General features: G+C 47.0%; 1 protein-coding gene across 1 annotated transcript in view; it reads left to right on the top strand.

Annotated features, from left to right (window-relative positions):
* The window catches only part of LOC126578856 (uncharacterized), a 172,931-nt gene that overhangs the window by 9,754 nt on the left and 136,726 nt on the right, over positions 1–26,451 (top strand). The window lies entirely within an intron of this gene.

Raw genomic sequence — 26,451 nt, 5'->3', positions numbered from 1 at the left:
GAGAAGGTGAACGAGGAGTTGCATCGTTACCGGATACTGGAAGAACTGGGAATTGTGGACTTAGTGTTCCTCCTGGGGAATGGATGAGGTGTGAGCTGACCTGATTTTGTTTGATTTCGATTCGACATCCGATCCCGTTCTGTGCGTTGGACTGGACGTTCGTCCAGTTGTGGCCTTATCGCGAGTGAGACCCGAGAGTCCCTTGTGTTTGCTCGCTACGGGCACCATTATTGAACTGCCATCAATGTGGCTGTTTGGCGGTGACGATAAGGAACACATTTTAATACCACGAGGTGTCAGGGACGCGTTCATCGTGTTAACGGCGCCACCGATTTGCTTAACACGAGAGCGTTGGTGCTAAAAGCGATATGCTAGCGTAGTGCGGCCAGGCCGTTGAATTATGATTGTTTGCATCGGCTAGAGCATGGGCCAAATCATGTTTATCGTTGGCAACCCATTATGCTGGCGCGATAAGGGTTGCGTTTATGATATTGCTCTTATCTCACGTAGGGGGTGTGCGTAGTGGATAGGGAAGCCCCTCGTAGGGCTGTTTGCCCTTTCCAGGTGGTACGTTTGGCGGGGGGAGAGTACATGCTTGTTTCACACTGATGCCACGTGGTTGAGCTGGGGTTAAATTCAGATCTAGCTTCAGTTCATTCACTCATTGTGTCCTTCAAAATCATCCAAATAGAACGGAAACGTTTGCCAATAAATTAAGCGCAGCCAGAGAAATGACTTCGCCCTTTTGGGACATCTATGTGATGGGATGTGATTAAAGATGAATGATAGTATAGTTAGCTGCTTGGATCGATAAGCTTGGAGCAAAGATAGAATCGCAGCGAGAATAACGTTTTTTACGGAATCTTTTCTCAAGTACCAGTATTGAAAGGGTTGTTGGCATGAAGTGAACGGGGAAAAGGCATTATCTTGATTCTTGCTATAGTTAAACGATACTTCTTTGAGCGATGGTTGAAGAACATTGCTGTACATACCTTGCTTTCAGTTCATAAGTAAATAATTTCTTGGATGTAATAAACCGAGGGCCTATGATAGTAAATTTAAAGGGAATAAAGATGAAGAAAAAAGTAGATAAAACAATTGAAATTTATTGAAACACATTGTGGATATCTAATTGATAAACAAGTTAAGGGTTATTGTCGAATCAAAAGTATAAAATGATCCTATGTGGTTTCCAAATTGGCATAGAACTAACCAATTCGTGTTCTAAAGTAAAATTCGGTCTTGTTTAACTGATATCTAATTGACAAATGAATGAACCTATTCATGCATTATATCAGTCCTGATCTTGGGCTAATGATTTTCTTGAACTACCTAGAAGAAGGGAAAGTAGATAATAGCAATTAGATTAGATTATTCTACAGTTTTACTCATATATGATATGATTTATGATTACATACAAACTTGAGATATTTTTAAAAATGATTCCGATTTCATTTTACATATTTTTCTTTACATCAACTAAGATCTGAATAAACTGCTTTCCATAATAAAGAAGCCAGTATTATACAAAGATGGAATGCAAAACAGATGGTTGTTATTGAAACAAGTGGGTAATTTTTGCTGTAAAACCATTATAAACTTTATGAAAAGCCGCTAGATTGATTCTGTTGAAAGAATGTTAAATGAAAATTGTGTTAAAGATTTGTCAAGATATAAGAAAAAAAGGATAGTTGCGGGTAAAAAACGAATGCGTTAAATTACCTTCGGCACTAATCTGACCTTAAATGAAAAATCAAGCTCATAGTCAACTTGTTCCATTTTAACCAACGCTTTATCACTTTTTATTCATGTGTGTCCCCCACAACACGACACTGCACTCCCATCGACACCACTGCGACAATCCATCAGGATGTGCCAATACCCAAAAGGATACCGCACGGCGTAAAACACGGACGATTCGTTTTCCGCATTCCAAAACCCATTAGCCCAAGCGGTACCGACCGACGGCCCGACCGACCAACATCTGTCCGGTCTTCTTGCACCCTGGCCCGAAGGAACCGAAAGCGCTCTTGCGCCACGTGCGAAAGTGACAAATGGTCGCATTTACCCAACCCCCTGGTGGGCCACCATCGAGCGCCAAAGGTCAATGGCAACATGGTTTGCAGCAAAAGGGAAGCGGAGCAGTAAAAGTGATCAGCGATCCGATCCGGATTCGATGCTGCATTCCACGGAAAGAGCTTAATTTTGGCTTCCACTCTCGGCCTATTAGAAGACACGCCAGCCAGAAAGGAGGGGGGCTGGTTGGTCTCGATGTCTCGATTCTTGTCACTCGATTTTCCACGAAGTCGAATCCGTGTGTCTACTGGACGTGTTTTGGGGCCACGTTCGTTCCGGACTTCACTTCTTCACTCCTGCTCCTGGGCCGCCCGGTGGTGTCGTCGCCTGTCAATCTTCTAACCGGCGTCCTGTCGATAACGTTCGAACAAATTTGCGATTGACAAGCGACCACCACTGCCGTCGAGGCACAAGACTCTGCATACACATCGTTGCATTCGCCTCCATTCGAGGTGTTCTGGCCTGTCGTTGTCGATGTTTCGAGCTTTGCCATGTCGAGCATGGTTTGTGGTCTTGTCATCAGAGGAACGGGGCACCGGAAGTGAGGTGACCAACGGCAGCAGCAACAGCAGCAGCAGCAGCAGCAGCAAGTTGGCCAAATGGTGCAGTCCCGCTGAGCTCAAGCTTTGATGGCGGTGAAAGCCAAGGTTCAGCAGCAGCAGAGTCTTCAAATTAGCCAATCCATTGATGGTACGGTACCAGGGGAGCCGCAGTTCTCTGATCGACAGCCGGTCAATGGCTTTGTGTTGAACTTTAAAGCACAAATCACCCTCCCCCATACATCGTCCAAGGCGAAAGTGAAATGTCGATCCAATCCGACGGTGATTGGTGAATTCGTCTTCGAGATGTCACCCCACGAGAGTGACACAATTAAAGGCCAAACCTACGAAAGACATTCGGGATGGATTGCGATTGCCGTGTGCCTTTGCGATGGCTTATTGTTTCTAATTCCACTTCGGAGCTGTGCCTTGAATCGATGACGCCATTGGAAGGAAGCTTCTACAAAATGTTATCCCCAAAAAGAACAGACCTTGGAGTAACTTCCTGATCCTGCGTGGATTACTGCGTGCCCCAACGTAAAACTTTCTTGTTCCAATCAACGCCTTCCCGGACTCGGCAGTAATTCTTATCGGTAGTAAACTTCTGCACAAACATGCGCTGAACATACCCCGAAGAATACTGGCGCCCCCAGGATGGCTTTCCTTTTCCAAAGCCTTTCATCAGTTCCGATAGAATCGGTCGAACTTTTGGAATTCCAGGTCCAGGTTACCTGGGCAGCCTGGCAGCCTCGAGCCTGCTGACTGGTGCCTTCGTGTTTAATTAAGGAGTTAATTGTGGCAGTAAATGCCCCCGATGTTGAGGGTGGCTCGATCGTCAAGCGTTTTTCAATTTCTCGCCCCATGCCCCATGCCGACTTTTTCAACTTTTGCTTTTCGCGAAAATGAAAAGCAGACACAGTGAGTGAAGTTCTTGAGTTAAAAAGGCCCTAGGATTTCCTGCGTGCAGCACGAACACTTTGTTTGATGAATATAAAAGGGTATTACAGCTTGAGGGCTCCAATACCTCACAGGTGGATTTATAAGAGAAGCAAACAATACGATGCTCTGCGTCGTCGATGTGCTGGGCGCTGAGGAGCACCTTGGAAAAGTCATTAAATATCCATTGTATTTATGGAAGAACGCGGGGCCCAGAAAATCAGATAAGTTCTGATACAAAAAGTAATTCTCGAGTAAGAAACGAGTGGGAGAGGGCCAAACGGATACTTTTTCCTATGGTTTTTCCTCGGATCTGCCAAGGTACGAGACAATCCCATTCTAATCCCATCCCTCGAGCGGGCCCATTGTCGGGATATTTTGGGGATCCATGGTCGCCCTTTACTCGTTATCTGTAAGTGTGTCTGTATTTGTGTACTCCCTCCCATTGGTTGGTGGTTTTTGTTCCAATTTTCAATTAGAAAGTTTCCTTTGCTCGGGTTCCACCTCCACGGCGGAGCTTCAATCAACACCATACCGTATTCCCCCCCCCGTCCCGGGGTGCTGCCAACCATCACTCGATCCCATCCATCCATCCATCAAACCATCGCGCACACCGGTTGTGTGCGGTTGCTGCAGGAAATTCAATTTTCCTTTTATTTCGTCCCAGAGTTTCTGGATAGGTGCTCTTCGCACATACATACAGACACACATACACATCCGGGGGGGGGGGGGGGGGGTAAAGTAAAAGGTGAGAAAAGTTACTCCGTTCGGTTCTGTTCTGTTTGGGTTTTTTTTCGCCTTTTTTTTGCCTCTCGAGGGCCCTGGTGCTGGTGCTTCAGCTTCTGACTCCCCAAGGAACAGACGTTACCTAGGTAGATGGTGTAGTGGAATTTGAAACCATTCCGTCAGGATTCGCAGCTCCGGCTCGAGTGTGAGATCCCACCGGAACCCCGGGGAGCGTCGAGCGGGTGAACGCAAACAATATGCAGCGCATCCTCGAGCGAGAGCCACCTTCTATGCTATCCGTATTGTCCGTGTTGCTTCCGGAAGGGGTTCCGTCGAGCAACCGAGCTCCTGGAGTGAACAACGAACGCGCCCGGAGCGTGGCTGCAGGTGGAGTTTCGGAAGTTGATAAATCAAAAAAACCTAATCCACTCCGCAGTGGAGAGAACGGCACGGAGCGTAAGTCAGCGAATTGATCAGCGAACCGTTCCTGTTTCGACGCTTTGCCTCTTGCTTCATTTTTCCGCTCAGTTCCACGGTATTCTGTCAGAGAAATGAAGGCTTTTTGTTGGCTGAAAATTTCCCCAACTTTTGCCGCTGATCTGTATCTTTCCAGTGAATCCTCGTCCTTGACGGTTTCTGCGGTACTTGCGCTCCCTATCTTGGGCTGCAGTTCCTGGCAGAAGACTTTCTGCGCGAAGGCTACGAAACTATTCACCGGCGGCGGACCATGTGCGGAGAGATGTGGCCAGAAGTTGTAACGTCCCGGGCTTTTCTGTTTGACTTCGAGTTGCCCCGTGGTTTCCACTTTGAGCGTCAGGGACCATGTGAGATGTAGAGCTGCGGGCTTTACGGTCCACTTGGGAGACCTCCTAGCCCCTATAGTTCCCGACTGTTCCCGGAGTGAAATGTATTTTTATTTTCTCCTTTCCAATGGGTGGCGAGTGCTACTTCAGTGCTCAGTGGTTCAAGGAGAATCATCAGAGATCAGAGCCAAAGTGTAAACAATGACAGACGAAGCCAGACAGACAGACAGAGAGAGGGAGAGAGTGCGATGAGCCGAACCAATTTCTGGCATGGAAATTCGTTGGCCAAGGCTCCTCGGCCGTCAGTGGAAACGTCACGTACAGTTGGCGCACAACTCTGAAGGACTCACTAGAGGGGCCCCGGAACACGCGGTGCTGGTGAATTGAATTTGAAGTGCCCGCTCGATTCGGTCTTGAGCTCCCGGATATGTAATGTATGCTCTCTCCCTCTCCCTTTGCTCCATCTGGAGGGCAGGGTTGGCAAAACTTTCCGTTGAGTTTTTGGCGCCTTTTCGGTCAAAGAGCAGAAAGGGAACAGAAAAAAACAGCGAACTCTCCAGGACTGCGGTATCTTCCTGTAGGGAAAAGTAAACCTTTGGCCATCGCACCGGGGAGGAAGTGTTTCTTGGGAAAAAAGTTTTTTTTCCGTTTTGCCGCGGATGCTGGCATGCTTAAGCACTACATGCGGTGACATAAAACCGTTGGCGTTGGCGCTACCGTTTGCAAGCAGCGGCAGCGTGAAAGAGTTATGGTGACATCGATTGGGGTTATAGCTGGTGGTGCCAGTTCCGCCGGTGCTGCAATGCTGCGTGGTAACGGCTGTGCCGGATGTTGGTTGATCCTGGCCGTACCGCTACCGAGAACTTGATTTCCTGGTTTTTATTGCGTTTTGAGTGAGCAAAGTTTTAGTCAATGCAGAGCGCTCGGTCGTGCATGATGCGCCCCGGTGGGGGCACCGGAAGGAGGATTTGTTTTATTCTGAATTTAGATCCTTTTGATAGCTTTAACAAGCGCAAACTCGTTCTAGGGGGAAATCGGGGAAAGGTTTTGATGAAGTATCGTGATCTCATCTGCTCTTTATGTTCCAACTCGTGATCTATTGGTGTACCAGGGTTATACAGTGGATTTACATGCACTTTAAATCATATATCAGTGTACTTGATAACATGCCAGAGACCTAGGGATAGTGATCAAATGGTATGCAGTAATTCTACCTTCAACTTCTTATGAATCTTCTTGTTCTTCTTGTGGCTATCATGTCAGCAATTGGCTGAATAATGTAAAATGAATATTTTAAAAGTGAAAATAGTCAAGCTACTTTTAAGAATAACAAAAGTTCCAGTGAATATTGCATGGTCCTTTAAAGTTTTCTGTAAAAAAAGGAACTGTTGCCTCTTGTGTGGTTACGGTTTTTTTTATTTTGCAAAATGTTCTAGCACTCTGCTCTAGGAGTCATATGCTCATATTGAAAGTAATAATACAGCGTTGTTGATATAAATCAATGATATTGTTAGCTAGCTTCGTATTAAACCCCATGAGAACCCCTCTTAAGATTTTTAGTTTCTTGACAAACCACCGTTGATTTTTTGTTGTATTTTTCTATATTGAAGTGAAAAAGTGTTGGTTCTTACGATGTTGTTAAAAAATCGATTTTTACAAAATTAGTTTAAAAAATAAACTATCAAAATAACTAACAACTCCTTCGATTGTCGATTTTACTTTAATAAGCTCAATTTTAATTTTACGAAACCTTGCTAAAAGATTCATTATTCAGAAAAATCTACAAACAGTTGTGGGCTAAGTAAAGCATTTGCTTACTTCTTGCAATGGGTATGTAGAATGTTGGTTGAAATACAGCTTTTTGGGAAACATGTCAGCAATGTAACCACACGCGAACGCACCTTCCATTCGCACATGAATTGCTGTTGCCCCGTTTTTTATTTCGAAACAATCTGTTCGACCGGCTGCACCATGAAGATTGCCAACGGTTTAAAGCTGCATTTATTAACACGCTCCGATAAATCAAACCGCGACACATCCTTTGGCGCACAGTTTGTCGCCTTATTTTTGGGGCGAGCAAGAGTTTGCTGACAGACAAACGCTTTCGCCACCAGCAACGCATTCGCCGGCATTGTTGCACCGCCAACCGCCGAAACCAAAGGCCTGAAGGTTTCATTTACCTGCTGCTGCGGTGCGGCTCCTGTTGAGGCCAGCGAGTATCACGTGGCATGAACACGTTGCACGGTGCTCCCGAGATTGCCTTGGGTGACATGAAGTTTAATGCTTGGAAACCGAACCGAAGGAATAGACCAATCCTTGGTCCTTGGTTTAGCCATCTGGAGGGTTTGTGTGGGCCTTGAAGTGCAGACGATATATGGAAGGGAAAAAGGGGTTCGAGAGCAGCACTTCCGTAAGCGAAAAGTGACAGAACTGCCAACAGCACAGCCATTAATAACCGTATTTTGTCTCAACTTCCCTTTCCTATCGGAGTGTATGGGACCATGGAGTGCAACCTGGTGGTCTCGGTTGCATCCAACGACGACGACGACGACGACGACAACGAAGGCACTCGGAACACTGGATCGCATGGCATCTTCACCGGTGCGAGACCACAGGTGCACTGGTGTTGGTTGGAGGTACAACAACTACTCCCTCTGCCAGTCTCTGGTGAACAAATTGCATCTTAAGCGATGCAGCATACCCGTAAGGGGGTATGCTGCATCGCTTAAGATGCAATTTGTTCACCAGAGACTGGCAGAGGGAGTAGTTGTTGTACCTCCAACGGGGAGAGGAACTATGCTAGCCGGTCTATGCTTGTCGTTGGTCCGGGACTCTCTGACTTGCTCAGTGCACCGTAGTGTCGCCGGCGTGTTTTTGCTCCCTCGAGTTGTTTTGGAAAGTTTTGTGCTTAACTTAACGAAATTCACACCTTTCTTTGATGCACACATACAAACACAAACACATGCGCACAGCACAGTGTAGTGGAGCATTCTCGGGGATCCGAATTGTCATCTTCTGACTCTCGGAAGGTAGAAGACCGGCAGCCGCCCGGCCAGTAAGCGCCAGGCACCTTTAGGACGCGAATGCAAATACAGATGTTGCACTTTTTAACGACTTTTCTCCGAATGCCAAGCGCCATGTCTCTCTCTCTCTCTTGCTTTCTCTCTGTCGCGCCAGTTGCTTACCATGCGATGAGCTACTGCAGGGGAGCTCGGTCCCCTCCTTCGCACGGGTGGTGTAAAGTGTCCAAAGTGCCTGGCAGAACTGTCTCCAGTGCACACAAGTGGCCAAGTGCTCGTTTTAGACACGCTCCGTACGTATGCGATAGAAGGCGAAAAGGAGGTTCGGCTCTACAGTGGCTCCAGTGTTCCAGTTCTTGCTCCTGCTCGTAGCACAAACAGTTAGATCGTGCTAATGAGCGTTTAGCAGCGTGTGCTTATCAGGCTCTGGCTGCATGTTTAATGTTTTCGGAGTGGAGTGATGTTTTTTTCCCCCTGGCATCCGAGGAACTGGACCCTGTCGTCGACTTTTGGGGGTTTCCTTATTTTCGTGTAAGGTTTTTGGATCTATAAATTTCTTGCCTTTTAAATCCTGTTGAAGATAGTACTCTAATTCTATTATCAACTCCAATCCAAGCTATCCAAATCAGATTTGAACAAAAAGGAGCTGAAAAATAAAGTGTTTGTCACCGGAAGGTGCGAATGGTTTGGGATGCTTGGGACCTGCATACCAGAACACCAGAAGGCTCGTTCGTTCGTTCATTCGATCCTGGTTTGTCCAGATCCAGGGACACGCCGCTTGGCACTCGTTGGACACATCACCTTTCCTCTCTCCCTCTCAGTTGTTGCTCGCTTCCGGGAAATTGGCTGTAAATTGATTTGAATGATATTTTCCTGGAATGAAGGCAATTTCCATGCTCTTCTCGTTTTCGACCGAGAGGCCGGTGGTCAGTGTTGCCATCAGTGCGCCATGGAATTCGGCCATCGGTACCTCTCTCTCTCGCGAGGGCCATCTCTAGTCCATCGAACGCGCGCTGTACAGCACAAAAAGCAGAACGATCTTTTGACCGAACAGTACGCGCCAGTAGTTCCGTTCCGCCCTCAGGGAGGTGCATTACACGTGCTCGCGATAACATCCTGGAGCGTACGCCAGACAGGGCAATTGGCATCGTCAGCAAACTGTTGAGTGCAGTTGTGCTGCGAGATAAATAAATGAACGGACGTCCTTGCCTCGCCAGCGACGCCATTGCATGGCATGTGCTAGGATTTCGTGATGGCGATGGCGATGGTGCTGATGGTGGTGGATTTGAAAATGATCGTTTTCGATTTCTCCGTCGGACGCTGGGGTGTTTATGGCCATCGAGCCATCTGGATGCCCTCGGGATTGGGGGCTGCGCGAATTCGAAATTCGTTTTTGTTCCGGTGGCCCCCCCCAGTGACCGGTACGCACTTCAAAGTAATAGCCAGAGATAGAGAGAGACGGTGACAGGGAGAGATTCGTACTTCGTTAATGTTCTTTCCGTGTCAATTTCGAGTTTGGTATTAGAAAAAAAGACTTTCAAGGAGCGTTGGCCGAGCGATAGTGAACTGTATTCGAGCGTGCACTGTGCTCTTCATGAAACTCGCTTTAATTAAAAATGTACTTCGGGAATGCACGATTTGAACCCATTTTTTCTTGCCACTGGAAGAGTACACTAAAGAGTAGACTGGACTGGATTAAAGTGAGAGTGACTGATTGGAATGCTTATTGACTACTTTTTCTGGATCATCCGTCAAAAAACGATACGATAAAGCTTTATAAATTGTGTTACATTTTTCTAGAAAAATATTTAATTCTTTTAGATTTAGATTTTAGAATTTGTTTACTTACGCTTATCCTTTTTGTAAAAAACTGTTCCAAGCCTATTTTAATATGCAATAATAATAAATATAATAAAATAAATACAATAAAATCGTTAAGCAATAGATAATTTTTATGATTTCTACGAAGTTACTTTTTAATTTTATATTTTAGTTTTGAAATAAACTACGCAAGGGCTTCTTACATAAATTAAGAAAAAGGGAGAAAATAAAAGAGTTTTCCTCTTTTATCGAAAGCAAAACGAAAGCGAAAGCAAAAGGAAAGCAAAACGGACCAATAAAACATAATAAGATCGCTTTGTAAACCAGGAAGTTGAACAAATGATAAACAAATTATTTTTGAAATTCTAAAAAAATTAGTTTTCACAAACAAGTTTACAATATCTCGTTTATAAACATTCAAAAAAATTTACAATGATCAGAGAGGGAGGGTAATCATAATCATGTTTCCTGCGGTCTATTTTCTTAGTCAATTATTTCTGTTATAAGAGAAATATTCTTAAAGAACAGCAAACAAGGAAAAATATTGGAAGCATTTCCATCAATGAATGTACGAAAACTGATCTGAATTACGCTCCTAGAAACACATTGAGAATCAAACAACCAAAAGTGATCATCAATCAGTGTCTGTCTATTACAGTTTATAAATTTGCTTTTGAAAAAAAGTTTCAATTCTCCTTTGCGACCGACCTCAACGACAGACCTATTCTACGTCAGTTGCATAGACAAAGACACCTCCTCCTCCTCCTCGACCGGTGGGAAAAACGTATGGTGTACGACGTATGTTGCGCTGCGTGCCGAACCGAACAGACAATCAGGCAATGTGTGTCAATTTAGCTTCACCTCCCGCTGATGGGTGCTATCGATTTGAAGGAACTTCCATTTAAAGAAGGATCCCTTGTGCCTCACTCTTCGCTGGCACAGGCAAACTGTGTGTGCGACTGTGTCAGAAAGCAGTGTGTGTTCGCAGTCTCCGCAGCTCCAGCTCCAGCCATTAGCGTCGGAGTCAACGCAGCAATAACAATAACCGTAGACCTGTTAAGCGATCGTTAGTGTAAGTGATCCTGACACCTTCCTGCCAACACCACGGAGGACCACGGAGAGTGTCCTGCACCCGAGCACAACGGTTTTGTGCTTGGTTTTTGTCTTTCGACTTTACCTTCGTCGTTTGCTTCCTGAGACGCGCTGGTTCCGTGCGAAGGTAATTGAAGGTAGGGCACAGCACAGTGTAAGTGGTGCTAAATAGTTTTCAAAGGTGAAATAAATAGTTGAAAGGGACTCGCTGGAAGTTCGCTACTGGACATGGTAGGGTGGGCCAGAGTCGAAGAGGCTGTCGCAGTCACAGTTGTACACCGGTGTCCAGGGCTTGGTCCCGGGACTGTCGACCCTGGCACTAATGCACGGAATGAGGGAAAATGTTATGTACCCTATGAGGAGTGTGTGTTGGGGCATGTGTGCTTGGTGGTGGCTCCACTGTTTCTTTTATGTTGCCATGCTCGGTTGGTCCCTTTGGAGTTCGTGGCACGAAGCTTGGTTAGATCTGTAGATGTCGCTACGCTGCAGCTGACACCTTGAGCCCCTAGGAGGAGGAAGGGGTTGGAGGGAGAAGAAGCAGAAGCAGACGACCGTTGTAACTATCGTGTCATCTCGGTTCGCCCAACCTTGCCTTCTCCCCTAGGGGTGAGCATGGCGAATAGTCAACAATGCGGCAGCAGCTTCCCAGCAGCAGCATCCCAGAACTATGGCTGGTTACGAGGGATACGGGTCGTCCTCAACCATCACCTGACCATCCCAAGTCCCGGCCACAGGCCCCGGTGACACTCGGAGGAGTTGCACTTTTCACATCACACTGCATCCAATAAACAACCTGCACCTCATTCCTCTTCCGCTTAAAGTAGTTTATGTTTCCCATTTTTTTACGATTTTAACTTCCATTTTATTTCCTGCTGCTGCTGCTGCTAGTGCTTGTGATGTTTGTGATGGTGCTACTACCAGCAGCACTACGCTGTAGTCGGCCAGTTCTTTCTCTCTCTGGGCAACCTACAATAAACATATAACCTCGGTGCCGGTGGTGGCTGGTTACCTAGTGGACGAAGTACGGACGCGTCACCCTTTTTATACCGCCGTTACTTGTTCTTCATTAAGGTTAATGAGCGATATAAAAATTCCACGCCCGGCCAGCTAGCCAGCCGGGCTAGGGAACCAGCCAGCCAGTAATGTCGTCGTCGCGCCAACCGCAAGGTTGATGGTTCGTTTCGGTACCAGACCGGCCCCCGGGTCTTTAAGATGCGGACACCTTATTCTACTCGTGGATTCGTGGTGCAGGGTTTTGCTGCAGAAGAGCGGGGCCAGGGGGCGAGAATTTACGCGAATTTTTGTGGATTTCGACACCAACCGCCACCAAACGATTATGTGCAGCGGCTACGAAGCGGGGCCCCGATGATCGTGTGATGTTTCGTGGTCGAGTAAGTATCGCTCCGGAAGCGTTCCCCATTGAAGAAGGTGGTGTTAAAAACATTTTCCGCTTCGCGAAATAAGTGTTTGCCTTTTTGTTTGTTGCTGTTTTTCGCGACAATATCGCGCGACCGGCAGTAGCAGCAGCAATAATCACGAGCCATTATGACCGCTTCCGATGGAGGTAAAGTCTCGCGTGATGGAAGTTGATGTTGCTTTCGCTGAAGCACTTTTGCACCAGGAAGAACCATTTTTGGGAATGCCACAGGAACGGCTAGTGAAAGCCTGATGGCCGTGACGAATTCAGGAAGGGGAAATGCAGCGCAAGGTGACGTTAAAGGCGATAATGGAGTCACGATGCGATGAGGTCGTCGGAAGTACTGCTGTTTTGGGGCGAATGTTACGTATTAATTCTTCAGTTGGATTTGGGAAAGGAAGAGAGAGAGAGTTTAATGGAAAGCATGCAATATGGAAATCTGGGTCTACTTTATTTTATTTGTTAAATCTTAATTGGTAAAGATTCCAAAAGACTGATTACACATTAATGATTAAATTGTGTTTTATTAAATAGAATCCATTTCTTGATGACGGTTCGATTTAATTTGACTAGTTTATGACATTGAAATAAATGTTTTGGTTCCATGAAAGCGACTCAAGCTACCTCATCCTTCAATCGGATGCTTTGAACGTTGGTCTCCTTTGAGAGAATCAAATCAGAGAGAATCCTTCTTTTTCTATTATCTCATTTCTATTTCATTTTATGCGCTATTTTTCCACACTCCATTCTCTTCTTAGTTTCAAGTTATCCTTGTTTAGCTTTAAGCAAACAAGTAGTAATTATTAAATTAAATTAAATTAAAATTAATTCTCCGGAACATAATTTTCGCAATTTTTTAACACAAACTGATTAAAAAACAGTGATACCATATTATACTCGTTACATATGTTTTTTTAACCGGAACGGCGGTATTTATGCTCGAACAATAAGAACATAAAATGTGTAAAAAAATCCAAAAATATAAATTTGTTGCTTTACTAGAATACGCTTATAGAAACGAGCATTTTCTTCTTTATAAAAAAACGCTTAAAAAAATTAGATATGAAACAACCTAATATTTGCATCTCTTAAATCCTTTTTTAAGGACTATACCAGATAATGTCCAATTCTTTGTTCTTACTCCTGCTCCTGCAATCAAATGCCGTCACTAGGTGCATGTTATGAGCTTCTGATCCATTCTATCTACCTTGCAAGATGCAATAAATAGTAATAATCGCACGCTGCTGCATCGTAAAAAGACGAGTACCAATCGAGAGAAAATTGAGTGAGTAGGAGCGAACATAAACTCATACGCAAACCAAGCATTTATGATACCGGCTAATGAGCGATATTCATTAAAGCCCAATAAAGCGGTGTTGTTTCATTTTCAACAGTTTAGCACACACCCCGCTACGATCGCTACGACCATCATCCTCGCCCGCCGATACCAAACCGATATTGTAACATTGTGCGTTGAACAGCTTTATGGTCCCGGCAGACCAGGAGAGAAATTAAAAACAATTTATGATCGTCGCTCCTGCTGCTGACGTTCCCGACTCCCGCACTGGCACTCTAGTGGATTGTGAGAAAATCACGTTGGCGATAAGAAAGCACGCCGATCGATGCGGGCAATAAAAGTTAAAGCGCGCACGGTGACCGTTCTCAACACATAATCAGCCGCATCGGCCATCCGCGGGTTGCCCCCCGCGGGTGGGGTGGTGGTGTAAAAAGTTTACTTGGAGAACAATTTAATTGTAGCAGCGCACCCCCGGTGGCACCAATCAATCCACCGACACCGATGCTCATCACATTCCTCTTTCTTTCTCTCTATCTCCGGAGATGGAGACGATCGACGGCCTTCTGCTGGACGTACTAGACATCGGTGCTACTTGGAGCGTAGAAGGGAGCTACAAAGACCGGGTCTTCACTGCATCCCGCCTAGAACGGCACCGATGGCCCCGTGAGGATTGCGTCGGGCAACGGGTTGCTTCATGACTCTCTTCTTCTCGTTAGCGCACCGCAAATCGAAGGGAAATACGGGTACGGTGGGCAGGAACACGTCGTGATGGATATGACGAGATAGACAGACGAACGATGACATCGCATCGGAACGAGTGGCCATCATGCAGCTCCCATCTTGGGTCCGGTTCGTCATTAAAAGACGAAAAGGCGATTCCTCGCCCCGACACGTCCTAAACACTGAGGCGAGTGGGCAGGGAACGCTGACGTGATACGCTTTTAATTGAAATTATTAATAGTAGCAAGTTCGTTCAATGGTCGTCGAATGGTCGTCGATGCTGGACGCGACGCGCAAGCTCGGTTAAAAGGGTTTGTTAATTAGTTCAATAAAATTACGGTCAGTTGTCTGTGAAAACTAATTGGAAAAAGAGTTAAACAATCTTTTCGCATTATGATTTTTTGTGTCTCGTCGATTTGAGAGAGAAGAATCTTTGAACATTTCCATCATTTGGGATCATAATGTTCTCATTAATGGACAACCTATCGTGTAGAATTATTAAAGGGGACTTAAGTATTTAATATTTTTTTTTTTAGTTGGTATCTTACGGACGGAGCCGTATATATTAGGAAGATAGAGGAAGATAGAGTATAAACAGTAGAGGGAACAGGCAAAGTATTTAATATTGTTGTAACCTTTTTTTTAATGAATACTGAACTTTTTAAGTTTTAAAATTCTTGGTTTAACCAAAGTTATGCTGATAAGCTGTCATTTGATTTTGAAATATTGCCCTTTATATATGGCTTTCAAAGTCTTTGGCAATCGTAACATAACAAATTGCATCCTTGTAAGTGAACATATTTTTTGTAGTCTGTTAACGCCGTCATATTTTTATACAAATGTGTGTCCTTTTTGAGATATAATTTGTTTTTTTTTTCAGATTTAAATCATTTCGTAAAAGCTTTTGCTCGTTTCCTAAGCATAAACTTCAAAATGCTTCTTAAAATTTCAAAATAAAAAAATAGTTTATAAAATGAATCATATTTTAATAACTGTTGTGTTATTGAATGATTCGGAGCATGCAATTTGTACTCAGTTTCCCAGGACTAACTAAAACTAATGAAAATGATACTTAATAACAAATTCTTCTAGTTTCCACCTATCAACTGAACCCACGGCAAATAGCAATACATCAATATACGCATCATGCTCATAAGTGCTCTTCTTTGATATCGTTTGAAACTAATAACGAGCTTATGGACATTCTTGCAACATTCAAAATCTAATTTCAAAACCCGATTTATGGCTAGCTACTAGCGCAAATGATGAACACTCGCTCACTCAGTGCACCGGATACGAGTCCCTCGAGAGGTCATCATATTGTGCCATTTTGAACCTGCCCCCCCTCCCACTCCTGGTTCTATGGCGTCATTATGCGATGCAGGATGGTGTCGGTCACGACCTGAACCACGGTTGATGTGTCCACCTGAACCACGGGTCTGATGATGGTGCAATGCCCGAAATGTCAGAACGGAAACCGTCCTTATCGGGCTTCCACAACGGAGCGTAGCGCAGTACTCGGTTAGCTTCGACGGTAAAATGCATTAGCCATGCATTGCGAATTGATAGAAACTCATCATAATTTCCACCAACCAACCAACCAACCGACCGACCGACCAGCCGACCGGAGTGCACTCAGCCAGCCAGCTTGGGCACACCGGCAATGCCCGATGCCCGATGGAAACCTGATGGCCGTGGTGAATTTCGCGTTTATGAACTCGCCCTGCACCACCGAAAACCGGATGCGGTGGCAATCGTGGCTCGCGGTTGTGCAATATTTCGGGAAAATGCCGGGAAAACCGGCAATCGTCAGCGGCAATTCGATGATTTGAAGCAGAAGTCCTGCATGCGCCAGTATGGTTTTTAGGTTTCTGCCCATTTCGGGGTTTGCTATAATTTATGGTTCACTGCAAAAGCGGCGAAACCAATTGAAAGGATGGATAAAATTCCCGGAAACCGGATTCAATTCCCTGCAGACTCCCAGAAAGGCTGATGAGGTCTTTGATAATAATAATAACACGCCGGACACAGGATACTGCCGAGGATGTAGCTGCTACGAGTGCGGACATACCATCATCATTCGTGGGATATTCATGCGAGGCCTTTTAATGAAAGGACTCTTAATGCCTTTCATGTCATAGGCCTCGGCGGTCTAGCGGCCACATCGCTGATCCCATCGCCAGTTATTAACTCCTCTTCCGGCTCTTTGTGTCCCGGGGAAACACGATTATCGAGAATCAAAGTCTACGCCCGGGGGCCGATTAGACCCTTTGACACACTTTGCAGAACTGGTGTTCGATGCCTACGAGGCACCAAAACCAAATTACCAACCCTGTTTTCGATGTCATCGTCATCCACTAAAGCAAGTGGTTGCAGAGTGGCAGAGCACTGATACCGATCAGGTTCACGCGCTGAATCACGCCTCATGGCGACTCCAGGCAATGTAATGAATCGATTCTAATCGATCAATGATGACAGTTTGGCACCTTTGGACCGCGACCTAGAGCACCAGCAAACGATCGGCTGGATGGTGGAATGGTGTAAACGCGGCAGACAGTTTGTCTTTCCAGCACTACCCCTACCGCTCTGCAGTCCACGGTTTGTGGCGCGAATTGTGCCCCGTGGCCCGTGATTTGTTGACCATTCCCGCTAGTTGGTTGATGATCCATCACCGTTGGCCATCACCGGGCACCGTTATCTGTTTCTGGAGGTGGGAAGGGGTGTGAGTCAGGCGCGCACTAATGTGACATTTATGTGATAACGCGCAAGCCGCAAACCGCAAACGGGGGTAGGGCAAGGTGTGACCTCGACCCTCCGGGTGTCGAATCGCACGAAAGGGCGTTTGGAGTGACACTTCCGTTTCCGATTTCGATTGAAAGGCGTATTCGCAGTAATATTGATGAGTGAGCGCGTGAGTGAGGTGAATGGAAGGAAGGCGGGGCAGGAAGTTTTGCAGCAAACGGCGTCGAAGTGAGGGTTCTGGTTACTCAAGGATTAGCGAGGATTGTGGTAATCAGAGATTGTCGCTCTTGAGTAAACATTTCTATAGAATGCGCTATATTTGAAATGGTCTGCAGCATCGCGAATGCGAGTTATCTGTTTTGTGCATTAGTTTACAAACCATTCTCGATATGATTCAATAGACTGTTCTGTAGATGTCCTGTAATAGCTTTGTGCAATTGCATTTTATAGCTAAAGTAACATTAGATAAAAGTGGAGAGAAAAACTCGAACTTATATTCTATCTTGAAAAACCGAATGCGAAAAATTTATCGTACTTTCAATACTTGCAAGCTACCTATTTACTTTCTCACTTGTCAGACGTTACATCCACTGCATGGTTGCTTGCCCCGCCAAAGAAGATCCTAATTGGACACTTGAACAAAATCTGGAGACCAAACGAAGCGACCTCGAAAGTTGTATAGCAAGAATTTGGCGAAGTAAACTGGATGGATGATGAAACGATTCAAGAAGATGAACTTTGAAGCAATCGCAGTCTCTCCACTGTATTTTGTGAGACTCCACTATACTAAGAAAAAGTGACTCAAAAGCAAATTGAAGTTCATTTTCGCTGATGATGAGTGTGCCAGTAAACTTATGATATCTCGTCACAAACAAGACTTCCCAAGACGATCGAGGGACGAGTGCACGAGTTCTCGTCAGAGGCAAGAGAAGACTCGAAAATGTGTTCGGGAAAAGGGCAGAAACGTTTCCTTCTCTTTGTTTAGGGGTCCACAAGGGGTCCAATAAATGTTTGGCGACCGGCCAAATAAAGACATAACGAAATCGTAAAAAACAATGCCACTCTAAGGTTGACCTATAAACACTTCAAACTTTAATGGAGCCGTATCTGCAGAAAAGTTTGAGAATCTATCAAAGTTTTGTTCCATTCAGTTTCATTTTATTGATGCCTATTCTGAAAAGTTTAGCAAATTTACTGAAATTTAATCTACAATTGATTTCCTCTTTTGTTTTTACCACGTGCTTTGTTATTCTGTTTTCTAAATTACATATAACTTATTACTAAACTATAGAACAGAAAGAAAGCCGAAAACATAATCCCATCTTTGCGGTCATAGAAAAATAAACAAAATATTACTTCAAATAATGTACCTTATCGTAGAAAACCCTTCTCATATCTGATGCATCTGCCTCTTCTTTCAAATCATTCGATCATCTTACACTTTGTAGCACCACTGCAGAGGTCTGTAAATCATTTCCCTTTGTGAACCCACCAACGCCACCTTATCTGGCATGGCCCCTTGCCCTTTCCGCTCGCTCGTTGACTTATGATGCAACCATAATTCGTTTCTGAGCAGCCCCTTAACAACATTACGGCAATTGAGTTAGAGCTCCGTTCCGTGCACCTGTATTGGCTTTTGATATTACAAACTAGCGCGAATGTCCTGCGAATGTCCGAATGGCGGCATCGCTCTTGTTCGATTTACGATTGTTTATGTTGCATTCAGACCGACCGACCGCCTTGCCGAACACCTTCTAATCCAATAATCCGCCTGGGAGTCGTTGGACAAGGTACCGATAGCGGAGGGGCGGCACGTTGCCTTTTGCTGCAGGTCATCAAATGACAATCCAATCCACCGTTTCATAATCCATTCGGTGGACAGGGCCGCCGGGCCCCGTAACACGCGCAAAACCGACGACCGACCTGACAACTGGACGGTGGTTCACAGGACTTGGCTTGGTCTCTATTATTTACACTCCGGTTCGGTCTGGGTCGGTCCGGGTCGGTCCCACCAAACGCTCTGTCCACTTCCAGTTCGACGTGCGACGAGAAACGTTTGTGTTCCTTTTTGTGCCATTTTCGGTGTTTGACAACTGGATGTCCCGAACTGGTGCCAGGCCAGGAGAAGAGCTGGAGCACGGCTTGCAGTTCATCGCGTCCATTGGACGCGAGACTGGACTGGACCAGACGACCCAAAGGCCAGCGGGCATTCTAAGCTCCCCGGTGCTCGATTTGGTGATGCCATTTCATTCTCCTTCGTTTACCTTCACACCGCTAGCTGAGTACCAGCATGCCAGCGTACCTAGACCAGGAGTACAACAACTCCGGGGCAACTCCACGGACAACTCCTGGTCAGCCAGCACCCATCGACGGTCCGAGAGGCCGGCGGGGGAATGTGTTAAAATTAATCCCCCCGAGACGCACCGACAATGTTGCGAAACCACCACCACATCCGAGGGGTCATCTGAGGGGAGATTCTGATCGTGCACCTCCGATAGAATTGTTTGTGTGCGGGTGTGTTGTCCAGAACATGCGGAGAGCGGTCTCGTGAAAGGGGCTTAGGGTGCTGCCCGCGGTGCGAACTACCCTTTCAATCGAAAGCGATTGACAATTTATGGGCAACGTGCTGGTTCGTGGCGGTGGTCGTCGAGTTGTTCTGCGGTCCATTTGCTGCTTGACCGCCCGATCGGTCGGTCGGTTGGTTGGTTGGTGGTGAGGCAACGATTTGTTCGCCTTTTTTGTGGCAAACCAACACCAGAGGGAAGGTGAACCAGCCACGGGTTATCAAAGACCGAGCGAGAGAGCGCGAGAGAGAGAGGAAACTGCTACACATTTTTGCTATTTCACCGAAAAGGCCAAGGGGTCATAGCAGGGAGCAGAAGCAGAAGTCTGTAATCTCTCGTGGATCCGTGGATATCATCCCCTGCCAGCTCCCGGTGTCTGACATCTGAACACCTGGCACCGGGAGAACCGGGTTGCGGTTCCGGGCGCCCAACCGAGCCCAAAAACATTGTTCCGGACGCCCGTTATTATGTCGTCCATTTTGAATTATGGGCGTGCAAAATCGCTATAAATTTGTCACTAATTGCTAGCCCCCCCCCCCCCTTCCCGGTTGGCGGTGGCAATGGCGGTGTAGGTCCGCAATCCGCAAAACAAAACGCAAAATTACCGACGTTGGATACGACGAGTCGGTGCGGGAGTCTTGGACTTTGTTTGGCCAGCCAGGAGAGTCTGAGCAAGGAAGGAATAGTGGAAGCTTTCTCCCGGTCCGGCCGGGAGGTCCGCAAGGAACGTGATGGTGTCCTGCTGCGACGCTGCGACGAACAGAACAGTACAGACGTTGGGTCCTGGGACTTTATTAGATTCCGATTTAGCTTCTGCCAGCGAACCTCGCATTAATCCGTTTCCATTTTGCTTTTTCCGTTTGATTTATTTCAGGTAAGACGCTTCAGATGCTCCTGTTCCTGGAGGGCGCTGGTAATCATTACCCTAGGACACCCCCTCTCCCGGGGACGTCCTGCTGATAAGATGGCTCCGGTTGTGTTAGCATTTGGTTTGTGATTTCTGTAGTTTCAGCTTTCGATACAAAAAATAAGGGAAGAAGTAAAGAAATAACTGCCACCATGGTGAACGCCCTCATTGGGCGCCAGTCCAGTATCGTCCCGGTTGCAGGACGCTGCCGGCCCCGTTTTGTGCGTGACGTTTAGAGCGTAGTTTACGAGGCCGACAGAGACCTTCTTTCCTTCTATTTAACTGCCACCGCTACTGGCAACATAAACATTGCTCCGGTCACAAATCAACGGACACAAAGGGTTCAATTTATGAAGCTCGATAAATTGGCGTTCATTTGGGGAAGCGAGCGAGAAAGAGAGTGGAAGGATAGAGACAAGACATGAAGGAGTTGCACTGCCTTGACAGGGAGCGGGCTATTTGCAACCTTTTTACTTCTTTTATTACATTCGAGGCTCGCGTAAACAATTTATGTGCCTCCTGTCTTTCTTATCGGAGCACAAAGTCCAAGATAGCGTTTGATAGAGCGCGCGCGCGCGCGGTGTCGCATTATTTGTCGCCCCAAAAGTTGATCGTCAGAAGTTCGAAGTCCGGACCGGAAGCACAACTGTCAACTCGAATGTTTTTTCCGTTTTGTAGGCGACTGCATCATTATTCGACCTTTTGCGACGACAATCCAAGTGACCGATGGCGCTAGATACGACGTAATGCGGTCACTGGGAGGTGGCCATTCGTATCTGGCCCATTCGAGGATCGGCGACGCTCAACATTTCACTTTTCACTTCTCCAGCAAGTGAATATGGTCGCTGCGTGAATTGCACTTCCAACCAAGCACTAACCACGGCACAGCACGCTCTTTGTCGGCTGAAGCGTGATCTTCTGTTGCCTTCTGTGAACGATCAAACGTCTGCGGGGCACCACGAGCACCAGGCCAGGAAGGAAGGTAATTTCATGCCAAATTACGGGGCCACGCGGGAAAAAAAGAGGATGCGAAGCCAAATTCGGATGACCATAAATGTGCAGCACGCGTTCGTGGCATCCCACGGCCCCGCTCGGCGGACGGATCCGCGGAACGCTTTTGCTGCTGCTGGTGGTGGCCTGACCTCACCGCTACCTCACTTCTCACCAATTCCCATCCAGGAGACGTGAAGTTGAAGTTCAAGCGCACAAGCGCACAAGGCGCGTATGCTTTGTTTATGTTGGGGCCAGATGGCTTGGCACGCTGAGTTTCCTCCAGATGGTAACTTATTAACCTCACGATTCACGAGAGAGCGCGTCACGAGTATACTCGTCCGACTACTACCGATGTTATCCATACTCTCGGAGATCTTGAAGCCGATCGTTCGATCATTTCTCGGCCATAATTGTGAGGGGACTGTGACTGGAACAGTGCTGTACAGGAAGTGTTTGGTTTTAGGGAATAGTTTTTAATGAAATTCTTGAAGTAGTAGAGTAGAGTTGTTGAATAAAAGATACAGAACTGATGATCGTTAGACTCCAAATGAAATATGCTTTATAATGTTATTGAATTTCTCATCCAATTGGAATCGATCAAGCGAACCAAGTACGGCCAGATCACGCCCATCACTGTACTTTCTATTAGGGCGAACCTTTTCTCACTCGTGCTCGCCACCAGTGTTGACCCACAGCTCAGCCCTCACCAGCTAGGTGGCCATCAGCACGGTTACCAAGATAAATGTTTACCCTTTTGAGCTGCCTGCAGCCCATTCTGGTCGGAGGGCGACCTAGCACTTCAACCACTTCACTCGCACTACTCCCAGAGTGCACGCCCGGTAGCTCCCGGTTGCGGTGCCGTATTTTGATTTGAGATGCAGCGAAACGGCGCGATAATAATGGTCGATAAACGTTACCTCCCGGCGGGAGAGGTCAGAATCGACGGTTCCTTCTAGGAGGACGGATTTTGCAAAGTAGAAAAAGAAGAAGCAGACCATCAAGCATCAAGAACCGCCTACCAGGCCTACCACGTGGTGGCGCACATTCTAGGTCAAGCAGATACATCGGTGCCTTCCCAAGTCCTAAGGTTTATCGCGCTGCCTAGGCACGACGGAAGCGATTACTCCATCAACTAGGGACACACACCCGGTCGGAGTGTCGATTGGCGGTACTTGGCTGCTGGTGAATGTCATCAAAGTCAAGAGCTGCTCCTGCTGCTGCTGCTCGCATAATTGATGGTACATTTCCAATTTGTAGAAGAACGCTAACGTGTTGATGCTTCCGTTGGAATGCGGTCAGAAGACAGCCTGTACGATGACGATGAAAAGGACACTTGTTGTTGCTGCTGTTGAGGACACTTGCGTCTCCACTTGGCCCATAATATGCAAATCCTGTACCGGATTTCTTAATAACTTTTCTTTTAAAATGATATTTCATTGCCATATAAAAAACTCCGCTCGGGAGGAGAGTAAACGGCACCTTTTACGAGTGCCAGTGTTTTAGTGCCGCGTAATAATATAAGTAATTCGCTGAAACCAGATAGTTTTTGCACCCTGGCGTATGCGTATGCGTATCGCTTGTTGTCACCATTTTATAGCCAAAGCAAATCCTTAGCTCGCTGACTGTCGGGAGTGTGGCGAATGGAACGGTCCAATGGAAGTGAATCCGACACCGAGAGCTGCCCCACTTTACGACCCAACAATCTTAATTCCCGTTTAATGGTTTTTCGATTGCTTGCCAGTGTTTTTAAAAAATATTTTTAATGCCTCCATTCGGGAGATAAAAAAAAACCGTTTCTTTCCGCTTTTGCGAGGCGTAACATTCGGTCTGCAGTTGATCCCCACCGAGAAGACGAGTAGCAGTCGGGTTAGGGCGACGATGCATCAGCAACGTTAATGAGCGATGCATTGGGAAACTAAAGAACCAACAACCACATAATAAGAAGCAGAGAGCGCAATGAGATGAAACGAGGAAGAGGGGGGGTGGATCGTTTTGCCAGATTTTTCCTCCCGATAAGAGATTCCACCAGCCCCCCCGGGGCCCTGGACTTCATAAAGCGATGTAGAATGGCCGTCGCCTGGGCAAGTCCCGTCGTATCTGCTGCCACGCGTTAATTGTGCGTTAGTAGGAGCGTACTAAAGAAGCAGAGTGGTGGTGTTGTGGAGTAGATAAGATGCAAGATTCTTACCTCAACGAACACACATCGCCTCGCGGTCCATCAACTCGCAAAGTGCGAATTGCTTCCAGTATTTGCCGCGAGAGAGAGGGCTCGCAGATTAAATCAAACCTCGGCGAACACGTACTTCGGATGAGGAATCTGCTGCTGCTGCCGTTGCTGCTGCTGCTACTGCTGGAATGATAAATACCTACCAACTCCAGGTTGATAGTTCCAGCTCCCAGCTACTGCGGTCACGAGAGGAGAAGCTCGAGAGAGCTCCAGAGAAACATAAACCGACCGAACCGATATCGGATTGATCAAAGGGAAGCAACAGCAGCAGCAACCGTTGCGAGCGCCGAGGGCAAACGCATCAAACTCGAGCGCACGACTAGCTCCAGAGTCCCACAACCGGAACTACGCGAACCGGGCGGGGCTGTCCTTCCCGTACCTAATACCTTCCATCTCATGCTGCTATCGAATAACAAGAGTTTCTACTTAAGTGCGCGCGAGCGAGCGCGCTCTGTGATGTGACGAAGCGCGTGGTCCCGACGCGCCCTCAGTCTGACTTGCGGTCGTCCACCAAAAACAACACAAAAAAAATGCGGGAAAGAAGCGTACGCAAAAACAGGCAAAGGCAAAACGTTAACCATCCATCGAGAAGATCTGAGATAGAGGTCCTTAGCCACGGTACATGGGACAGAAGCGCAACATAGTCGACCTGACCTGAATCCTTCGTGCTGGACGCCTTTAGGACCGACCACAGGCAGCAATGGCGGCCATAGAGTGCTGTCGGAACTGCTACTCCGGCTTATGATTTATATGAAAACCGCAACAGAGGGCAACAAGCGGCACCACAGCGCCGACATCCTTGACATTGAGCTCCGACCGCGATCGTTCAATTTTGACAACCACACGTCACCAAGGTCCCCCATTCCGGGGCCACTTAATTGCGTCCAAGTGCCGTCCGGACCTTAACTTTGTGATGGATCTCTGCCGTGCTCCGGTACTCGGTGACAGTTTTGCGCTTAATTAAGTTGTCTTAATTGATAGCCGGTAGATGATGGCCACGTTTGCCGTTCCACTCGATTAACCAAATGCGCATCAGCGGCCGGTTCGCGATTTGGTTTTAATCAATTAATGAAATGCGTGGTGGGCATGTACTTTGCGGTGGTGAAGAGGAGCAATTAAGCGGTGCCGCTTAGTACGCATTAGAGACCCCTCGGGAGGGGGGCATCAGGTTGCAAACAGGCTGGCTTGTGTGGTGTAATGCGGTATGCTCCAGTTGCTTTGCTGGGTGGATTGCCTTCCTTCCTTTTGTGTAAACGTGTAACGCAACGCGCAACAGCTAATGCAATCACTTTCGCACCCAATCGCTTCCAATCGTGGCCAATTATGCGTAAAGGAGAAGCAATTACCGACGGACGACTGTGAAGGATCCCTTCGTGGAGGAGGAGGAGGAGGGCGGATGTCTTTGAGTTCTCAACTCAAGATAGAAAGAAGAATACGCTCAGGATACACACTGAGGACAGTAATTATGGCGAGTAATTATAGCAGCAACCACCACCGTGTGCTGTGTGATGGATTTAAATGTCGAGATGAGCATAAAAAATAATGGCGCCATTCAATCGTCGTTTCTATTCAAATCCCTAATCCATTTAGTGCCCAAGCCCCCAGTTAATAGGCCTTAATCGCGATGCCTTATGCAACAGTGCAAGCTGGCAATCCACTTTTTTTTTTTTTTTTGTTGGTTCGATGATCGTTCGATGACCGATCATCTATCCACGGTTTGTGGCTTCCTTCGCCGATCCTTTTGTCCTTTTCGAACCATTCTGTCTCAGACCTCATCTTCATCATGGGCCCGTCTGCTCCGTTGGTTAAGGTCCGCTCGCTTTGGGTCGCAAACAATGGCCACGGTGCCACGTGTGATCGTAACGTGACCGCGATCATCTTCGCGCGCGCGCTTCACACTTAATTAGTGCGGACCTCGAGGTCCCTCCGCCCGTTCCTTTCCCAATATGGTGGTATGCTGCCGTCATGGTGTGGTCGCGCGTGCACGATCCTTTACTCGGTCACTCGTAGCTAGCTGACAGATCTTTCGATCGTTTGACGCAGCAGCACAAGCCAGAGTCTGGCCACACGGTTGGGGCTGATTGGAATGGTTTCGAGTCAATTTGGGACCCTGGTGGCCGGGCTGGGAATTGTGAAATATTGGCCGGGGTCAGGTCAGCCCCGGGAACCATAAATCGTTCATTAGAAATGCATCGGTGGTGGTGGCGCGCGACGCGGTCAATTGGCGCCATCGTTTGCGTTTCGGTCGCGATCGCTCGGTGATGAAGAATCGATCGGCTAGGTGAGCGCTCCGGTGAGCCGGACCCTTTTTGGGGCCACGCTGCTTGGACTAAGTGGACTAAGAACGGATTAGGCTTGTGTTCCCGTATCGGTCTGGTGCTGGCTGTTGCTGGGTTGACCTTGGCACAGTGACTTATGCGATGCGATGCCGTTGCGGCTATTACGGTGAGTGAGAGTGATTGCAGGCCGCTGCAACCCCCCCGCTGGGGTTCGGGCGAGTGGGCACCTCCATTAAACATGGCGTAGATATTTATGTTGAAGCACAGTAAACATAAATCGTAATTGCGCGGG

This window comes from Anopheles aquasalis, chromosome 3 (genome assembly GCF_943734665.1).
Source record: "Anopheles aquasalis chromosome 3, idAnoAquaMG_Q_19, whole genome shotgun sequence".
NCBI classification, from domain to species: domain Eukaryota; kingdom Metazoa; phylum Arthropoda; class Insecta; order Diptera; family Culicidae; genus Anopheles; species Anopheles aquasalis.
The sequence above is the reverse complement of the archived record's forward strand: the minus strand, read 5'-3'. Positions and strand labels throughout refer to the sequence as shown.